Source organism: Cucurbita moschata, unplaced genomic scaffold (assembly GCF_002738365.1).
Source record: "Cucurbita moschata cultivar Rifu unplaced genomic scaffold, Cmos_1.0 Cmo_Scf00026, whole genome shotgun sequence".
Taxonomy (NCBI): domain Eukaryota; kingdom Viridiplantae; phylum Streptophyta; class Magnoliopsida; order Cucurbitales; family Cucurbitaceae; genus Cucurbita; species Cucurbita moschata.
Genome location: NW_019268542.1, coordinates 1,371,859 through 1,381,289, shown reverse-complemented (window position 1 = coordinate 1,381,289; position 9,431 = coordinate 1,371,859). Strand labels below are relative to the sequence as shown.

Genomic DNA, 9,431 nt, shown 5'->3' with positions numbered 1-9,431 from the left:
AAAAAACGAAAACGAAGCAGCTGCGTCAAGCAACTGCTGTAAAGGAGGATGAGGGGCGGCGGACGCGTAGATTGGAGGCGTGGGATGGATGAGAGGATGATTAGAGGAGGTGGAAGCGTATTAGGGCTGGATTACGCTTTAAAAAGGAAGAAAAACGAAGATTGGTGATTCGCGAAAAAACCCAGAAAACAGAGGAGGAAATTTTCTGAGAATTCGAGTTTTGGTTACTTAAAATTGGACATCAATCGAGGGTAAAGGAAGAGGGGTTGTTGCTGAGGAATCGTTTGAGGAAGGGGATACAGCCACGAGCTGAATCGGACGGTAATTCGAAGGTAACGAAAAACCCACATCACCGAACCTTTAAATCTCGATATCTTGATTCATACTGCATAATAAGTTATGAAATAAGGCTTGTTAGAACCGTAGTTAGAAGATCTATAAAGTTGTAGAAGAAATCAGAACGAAATTCGGGCTGTAGAGATGAAATTTTTGCTTCGGGACACAACGGGTATTAAAGGAAAAGATTGGGGAAAATTGCAGGGAGGAGAGGTTGAAGACGAGCGCGTGAAGGACACGCGAGGCGCGTGGGGAGGCCGCGAGTGGAAGCGCGACTGTGCGCGGGTCAGGCGCGTGAGAAACGAACCCCGACCTTGTGTTGGCGCGTGAGGGCGCGTGAGAAGGTATTTTGGCTCCCGGTTTGTCCCGTTCGACTCCTTTTGACCTGTCCTATCAAAATTGGTCTATACTTATGTTGGAATTGATAAAATATAGGTCTAATAGGAAGGAATTGTGTTGAAATACTATTAAACGTACATTCAAGGGGGAAAAGGAGTTCGCAACCAAGTAGCGTATCGACCTTTGAACTAGTTCTTAACTTGTTTTACAACATGTGAGTATGTTGTTTACCTGATTAAGAGCTTAATATGTTATGATGAGCTTCGATGATATTGAGTGTTTATTGTATATTGTGACTGCTTGCCTGTGATGTAAGCATAATATAAATGATTGTCAGAATGTTCTATGTGTTGATCATAATACATGTATGAGAGTATGCATTAACTGTGAGTATGTTATGCATGTTAATGGAAAGGTTATGACTCTAGATATGCTTATTGGTTGTTGAGTTATGACTTATTTATATGAGTATGATAGTCTACTAATTCCCGCGGGGTTCCTGACCAACGCGCTGTGTGCTAAGTCAGGGAGCATGAGTACTCCTGACCGTTGGTATATGAGATAAACAGGCCGTCAGAGCAATTAGTAGACGGGCCGTATTTGACCGAGAGCGAGTCTTACATACGAGTCCGAAAATTCTAGGTAAGCATATCGAAGGAGAGTCAGTAACCTAGCTGGAGGTAGCTGAGATACCTCATTAACGAATAGATGACCTTAGTAAGAGAACTAGGAGTCAGTGATGAATAAAACGTAAAAACACCTGGAAAGATTAGTTATGAACCCATGAATGATAAGCTAGCTACTTACTGAGTAATCTAATTACTCATCAGAATTATTATAACTTTTCTTTCCAGATGTAGATGCTGCAGGCCAGCCGAGGACGAGACCAGCGGGTTAGAGACTATTGGGAATCCATGTCTGGGTCTGTTTTGTAATTATGTTTTCGTTGTCAAGAATTTACCTTAGTCGTTTTAAGTTTTTTGAAGTACTGTTTTTTTTTATTAAAATATTTTACTGGATGTTTTTAGAAATATTTTTAATTTTATGATTGGGTATCAGAGTCTCTTAATATTGTCGATAGTAACTCCTGTTAATCGCGTTGTCGAGGAGCGGGTGTTACAAGTTGGTATCAGAGCCTAGGTTATAGGTTCTGTAGACAGTTTAGAATAGACAGTATGGATTCCTTTAGTCCAGCTCAGCGGTATCTCGCCTCGGTTAGGTAAGTGATGTATGATTAAGTTGTATGAAAAAAAAAAAAAAAATATGAAAATTTTAAAAGAATTGATGATGACTACTTAATTATGTATGTGACAGATATGGTCGTATTTAAGAATTTAGACCCTGGTACATCCAATGTGGACTTGGGAAATGAGGGGCAGCCTGCAGAGGAAACTGCTCCAGCAGAGGCGGTTCCGGAGCCTGCTGCTCAGTCGGCATCTAGAGATCAGCCGACTGTTGTGATTACTTTGGAGGCATTACAATCATTGATTGAGAGTCGAGTAGATCAGGCGATGTAGAGCCGGGTGGACCAAGCGGTACAGGCAGCCCTTGCTGGTCTTGGAAGCCAGGCGGCTCCAACAGCACCTGTATCGGGTCAGACGACATTAGTGTCTGAAGCACCGGGAGTAGGTGTTCAGACAGTAATACCTCCAACACGGTTGACAGAGCTACCTGGTACAGCTGTGGTGACAGAGGCACCATCGCGGGTAGTAACTTATGGCCGACGATGTATGACAGAGGAGAGTGAGTACATACGAGATTTCATGAAACTTGCCCCGCCAACTTTTGGAGGAAAAGGGACTGACCCTGAGGCAGCTGAATGGTGGTTGGAATGTATTGAAACCAAGTTTACATTCTACAACTGCCCAGAGAATCATAAAGTGTTGTGTGCTACATATTTGTTGGAGGGGCCAGCCCATTTTTGGTGGAAATCAAAGAAGCCGAAGATGGAGGCTGGTGGGGCCCCAATCACATGGGCGGCCTTCAGACATGAGTTTTGTGAGAAATATTATCCTCCTCTAGCGAGATTGCGAAACCGAAAAGCATTTATGCAATTGGAACAGGGTAATAGGTCAGTAGAGGAGTATGAGGCGGAATTTACACGATTATCCAGATTTGTCCCTCTTATGGTTGCTACTAAGGAAGAGAAGACGGATCTCTTTATTCAAGGTTTGAGGCAAGAGATACAGGGATCCGTGTCTGCCCATGCTTCTCAAGATTTTGTTACGGCTTATAATGCTGCGGTGAAATTAGATGCTAGCACCCCGAGAAATAATCAGGGTTCTAGCAGTCAGGTACGACCAAGTGGTAAACGAAAATTTATTCAAATATCCACGGGTTCGCAACAGCAGATGGTACCACAGCGAGTTGATCGTCGGCCTTATTCCGGTGAAGGGAGGGCAGGTTGTAGTAAGTGTGGGTTAACTCATGCGGGATCTTGTAATGCTGCAGACAAGATATGTTACAACTGTGGCAAGACTGGTCATCTCGCCAGAGTATGTCGTAGTGCAAAGAACCCTAATATGATGCGCCCTGAGCGATCTACTCCAGGTGGAGGAGGGGGTCAGTTGAGTGCCGGGGGACATCCTCAGGCTCGAGGTAAAGCCTTTGCCACGACAAGCAAGGCAGCGGGGGATGCCAGCACGGTGGTGACAGGTACTTTACCCATATCTGGCTATTTTGCTTATACTGTATTTGATTCTGGCTCGACGCATTCTTTTATATCATTATCGTTTGTCTGTCAAGCCCGACTTGAAGTAGAGCCTTTAGGTTATGAGATTTTAGTTTCTACACCTTCAGGAGTCATGTTGATGACCCGTGAAAAGGTGAAACTGAATAAAGTAGAAGTATCCAGCCAATCATTAGACGTGTTGTTAATGGTGCTAGATATGTATGATTACGATATTATTTTGGGCATGGATTGGCTATCTGCTCATCATGCTAGTATTGATTGTTATAAGAAGGAGATAGTTTTTCACCCCTCGATGGGAAAGAGCTTCCGGTTTCAGGGTACAAAGCTGGGAAGTGTTCCCAAGATAATTACTGCTTTGAAGGCTAGGAAGTTAATTGGTCACGGTGCTGTGGCATTCCTGGCTAGTGTGGTAGAAGTGGGACGAGTGGATACAGATGAATCAACTGTACCTGTAGTGAATGAATTCCTGGATGTTTTTCCTGATAAATTACCTGGTTTACCACCAGAACGGGAAGTCAACTTTGGTATTGAACTAGAACCAAGGACAACACCTATCTCTAAAGCTCCTTATAGGATGGCTCCCGCGGAATTGAAAGAGTTGAAGTTGCAATTACAGGAATTGTTGAACCAGGGATTCATACGACCTAGTGTGTCACCATGGGGAGCTCCAGTGTTGTTTGTGAAAAAGAAGGACGGCACACTCCGTCTCTGTATTGACTATAGGGAGCTGAATAAGGTGACCATTAAAAATAAGTATCCCTTACCGCGAATTGATGACTTGTTTGACCAGCTTCAAGGGGCAGCGGTATTTTCGAAGATTGATCTTCGTTCTGGTTATCACCAGATAAGAGTCAAAGAAGATGACATACCAAAGACAGCTTTTCGTACTCGGTATGGGCATTATGAGTTTGTCGTGATGTCCTTTGGTTTGACTAATGCCCCTGCAGTGTTTATGGAGCTGATGAATCGGGTATTCCAGGATTTTCTGGATTCTTTTGTCATTGTGTTCATTGATGATATCTTGGTTTATTCCAAGACAAACGATGAACATGCAGAACATTTGAGGAAGGTCTTGTTGGTTCTGCGTAAACAAAGATTATATGCCAAGTTCTCAAAATGCGAGTTTTGGCTTCAAAAGGTAGTATTCCTTGGTCATGTGGTATCCAAGGATGGTATAACTGTTGATCCAGCAAAGGTGGAGGCAGTTATAGGTTGGGTTCGACCAACTACAGTTACTGAGGTGAGAAGTTTTCTGGGTTTAGCCGGATATTACAGGCGCTTTATTAAAGACTTTGCAAGGATTGCCGCACCACTGACTCAGTTAACCCGAAAAGGGAAGAAATTTGATTGGAGTCGAGCTTGTGAAAGTAGTTTTCAGGAACTCAAGGAAAGATTAGCGTCAGCCCCAGTGCTTATTGTACCTGACGGTACTGGGAACTTAGTAATTTATAGTGATGCCTCTAAGCATGGGTTGGGGTGCGTACTTATGCAAAACGGGAGAGTTATTGCTTATGCCTCTCGGCAATTAAAGGATTATGAACGCAATTACCCAACTCATGATTTAGAATTAGCTGCTGTGGTGTTTGCTCTGAAAATATGGAGACATTATCTGTACGGTGAGAGGATACAAGTATATACGGACCATAAGAGTCTTAAATATCTGTTCACCCAGAAAGAGCTCAACATGAGGCAACGTCGGTGGTTGGAGTTGGTAAAAGATTATGATGTGGAGATCCTACATCATCCTGGTAAAGCTAATGTGGTAGCTGATGCCTTGAGTCGTAAGACAGCTCACTCATCTGCAATGTTAACGAGACAACACAACATTCAGATGGAGTTTGAACGAGCCCAGATAGCTGTCTTGGTCAGGAAAGCGACAGCTCAGCTAGCTCTTATGACTATTTGTCCGACGTTGCAGGAACAAATTATTCGGGGTCAGCACGGGGACCCTTATTTTTCAAAAGTTGTGAGGCAACTTGAGATTGAAGAAATCAAGAATTTCTGGATAACAGGTGATGGATGTTTGAAGTGGCAGAACCGAACTTGTGTGCCAAACGATGTAGAGATCAAGAGGAAGATTCTATCTGAAGCGCATGAGTCGCCCTATACTGTACATCCAGGTTCCACAAAGATGTATCAAGATTTGAAAACATGCTTTTGGTGGCCTGGGATGAAGAAAGATGTTGCTGAATATGTGAGTAGATGTTTAATTTGTCAACAAGTTAAGGCACCTAGACAGAAACCAGCTGGATTATTGCAACCTTTAAATGTGCCTCAGTGGAAGTGGGAAGAAGTGACTATGGATTTCATTACAGGATTACCTAGAACCCAGTTAGGGTTTACAGTGATATGGGTCATTGTGGATTGATTAACTAAGACAGCCCATTTTATACCGGGTAAGTCTACATATTCGGTTGACAAGTGGGCACAATTGTATTTAAAGGAGATTGTAAGGTTGCATGGTGTACCAGTTTCTGTTGTGTCAGATAGGGATACGCGGTTTACTTCTCGATTCTGGAAGAGTCTTCAGGAAGCCCTTGGTACACAACTGAAGTTTAGTACAGCGTTCCATCCTCAGACAGATGGACAGACAGAGAGATTAAATCAAATTCTCGAGGACATGTTGCGTGCATGTGTACTTGATTTTGCTGGCAGTTGGGACACCTACCTATATTTGGTGGAATTTGCCTATAATAATAGTTATCAGGCAACTATCCAGATGGCTCCTTTTGAAGCACTTTATGGACGGAGGTGTCGAACTCCAATTTATTGGGAGGAGGTAGGTAGTAAACCGCTATTAGGTCCAGATTTGCTACGAACGACCAATGAGGCGATTCAGAAGATTAAGAAGAGAATTTTGACCGCCCAAAGTCGTCAGAAGAGTTATGCAGATATCAGGAGGAAGGATCTAGAGTTTGAGGTAGGGGATCATGTGTTCCTGAAGATTGCACCAGTTCGTGGTGTTTTGCGATTTGGTAGAAAGGGGAAGCTTAGTCCACGTTTTATTGGACCTTTTGAGATCCTCGAAAGAGTTGGCCCAGTAGCCTATAGATTGACATTTTCACCAGCGTTGGATGCTGTACATAATGTTTTTCATGTTTCGATGCTGAGGAGGTATGTTGCAGACCCTAGGCATATTCTTCATTATGAAGATTTGGAGTTAAAGGAGGATTTAAGCTACGAAGAACAGCCCATGAAAATTTTAGCACGGGAAGTGAGATCTTTGCGTAGCAGAGATATTCCCTTTGTTAAAGTTTTATGGAAGAATCAGCAAGCTAGTGAAGCTACTTGGGAAAGAGAAGAGGAGTTTAAACGAGATTATCCATACTTGTTTAGGGAATTGGAAACTTTCGAGGACGAAAGTTCTTAAAAGGAGGGTAGAATTGTAACAACCTAAAAAATAATGATAAATGTATTTTGTATTTTATGTGTGGTGTGTTTGATGATAATAATAATAATAATAATAATAATAATAATAAAAATAATAATAATAATAATAAATAAAAAATAAAAAAAACGAAACGAAGCAGCTACGTCAAGCAGCTGCTGTAAAGGGGGGATGAGGGGCGGCGGACGCGTAGCTGGAGGCGTGGGATGGATGAGTGGATGATTAGAGGATGTGGAAGTGTGTTAAGGCTGGATTAAGCTTTAAAAAGGAAGAAAAAAACGAAGAATGGTGATTAGCGAAAAACCCAGAAAAACAGAGGAGGAAATTTTGAGAATTCGAGTTTTGGTTGCTTAAAATTGGACATCAATCGAGGGTAAAGGAAGAGGGGTTGTTGCTGAGGAATCATTTGAGGAAGGGGATACGGCCACGAGCTGAATCGGACGGTGATTCGAAGGTAACGAAAAAAAACCCATATCACCGAACCTTCAAATCTCGATATCTTGATTCACACTGCATAATAAGTTATGAAATAAGGTTTGTTAGAACCGTAGTTAGAAGATCTATAAAGTTGTAGAAGAAATCAGAACGAAATTCGAGCTGTAGAGATGAAATTTTTGCTTCGGGACACAACGGGTATTAAAGGAAAAGATTGGGAAAAATTGCAGGGAGGAGAGGTTGAAGACGAGCGCGTGAAGGACACGCGAGGCGCGTGGGAGGCCGCGAGTGGATGTGCGACTGTACGCGGATCAGGCGCGTGAGAAAACGAACCCCCGACCTTGTATTGGCGCGTGAGGGCGCGTGAGAAGGTATTTTGGCTCCCGGTTTGTCCCGTTCGACTCCTTTTGACCTGTCCTATCAAAACTGATCTATACTTATGTTGAAATCGATAAAATATAGGTCTAATAGGAAGGAATTGTGTTGAAATACTATTAAACGTACATTCAAGGGGGAAAAGGAGTTCGCAACCAAGTAAGTAGCGTATCGACCTTTGAACTAGTTCTTAACTTGTTTTACAACATGTGAGTATGTTGTTTACCTGATTAAGAGCTTAATAAGTTATGATGAACTTTGATGATATTTAGTGTTTATTGTATATTGTGACTGCTTGCCTGTGATGTAAGCGTGATATAAATGATTGTCAGAATGTTCTACGTGTTGATCATGATACATGTATGGAAGCATGCAGTAACTGTGAGTATGTTATGCATGTTAATGGGAAGGTTATGACTCTAGATATGCTTATTGGTTGTTGAGCTATGGTTTATTTACTGAGTATGATAGTCTACTAATTCCCGCGGAGTTCCTGGCCAACGCGCTGTGTGCTAAGTCAGGGAGCATGAGTACTCCTGACCGTTGGTATATGAGATAAACAGGCCGCCAGAGCAATTAGTAGACGGGCCGTATTTGACCGAGAGCGAGTCTTACATACGAGTCCGAAAATTCTAGGTAAGCATATCGAAAGAGAGTCAGTAACCTAGCTGGAGGTAGCTGAGATACCTCATTAACGAATAGATGACCTTAGTAAGAGAACTAGGAGTCAGTGATGAATAAAACGTAAAAACACCTGGAAAGATTAGTTATGAACCCATGAATGATAAGCTAGCTACTTACTGAGTAATCTAATTACTCATCAGAATTATTATAACTTTTCTTTCCAGATGTAGATGCTGCAGGCCAGCCGAGGACGAGACCAGCGGGTTAGAGACTATTGGGAATCCATGTCTGGGTCTGTTTTGTAATTATGTTTTCGTTGTCAAGAATTTACCTTAGTCGTTTTAAGTTTTTTGAAGTACTGTTTTTTTTTTATTAAAATATTTTACTGGATGTTTTTAGAAATATTTTTAATTTTATGATTGGGTATCAGAGTCTCTTAATATTGTCGATAGTAACTCCTGTTAATCGCGTTGTCGATGAGCGGGTGTTACAGTTACATTTGGTTTTGTGCATCCTTCTCATATCCTATCTCAAACATCTCCTTGAGCACATCGTCCCATAATTATTATCATACATTCCATATATTATAACATAACATAACATATAGGAAGCATATCGATCCACAGACAATTCACACATATCAATATATATGACACGTGCAGAACCACAGGGCACGTGTCAACATTAAATATAACCATGCCGATAGTAAGGTCACTTACCTGGCTCGCTTAAGTCATTGTCACAAATATATCTTTAATGAAAATTCGATTCTGTCCTTTGAAATCCGAGTCAACCTATATGAGCTCATGACATCAGTTTCAAGTTTGAACTCTATAAAATTATTTCCTAACTTACATTGTAAAATTCGGATATTTTCTGTTAGACAAAATTTAAACAAGCTCACTGCCCTCCCTCTCATAAAAATTGCTATATTTTGTTGGACAAAATTTAAAGGAGCTCACTGCCCTCTAATATTTGTTAAATACTATTTAACAAATCTTTCCTCAATCTCCCTCGCTCTGTCTCTCCAATCGTTTTCATTCTGTAAATAGGTTTTAAAATTAAAAGGAGCTCCCTGCCGTCTGATATTTCCTTTTATGTTAAATACTGTTTAACTAATCTTTCTTCGATCTCTGTCTCTCTCTCATTTTTTCATAAATAGGTTTTTCAATTGTGTAAACAGATATTAATTTTAACTATAGGCTACCATCTTTTAGTTTATAGATTTGCCACCTAAAATTT

General features: G+C 41.4%; 1 long non-coding RNA gene across 1 annotated transcript in view; it reads left to right on the top strand.

Annotated features, from left to right (window-relative positions):
* The window catches only part of LOC111461966, a 2,537-nt gene extending 969 nt beyond the window's left edge, over positions 1–1,568 (top strand). Inside the window, exons 2-3 of the long non-coding RNA XR_002713673.1 lie at positions 772–843; positions 1,530–1,568. This is a non-coding gene — a long non-coding RNA (uncharacterized LOC111461966). The remainder of the gene's footprint in view (positions 1–771; positions 844–1,529) is intronic.
* The last annotated feature ends 7,863 nt before the right edge of the window (positions 1,569–9,431 follow it).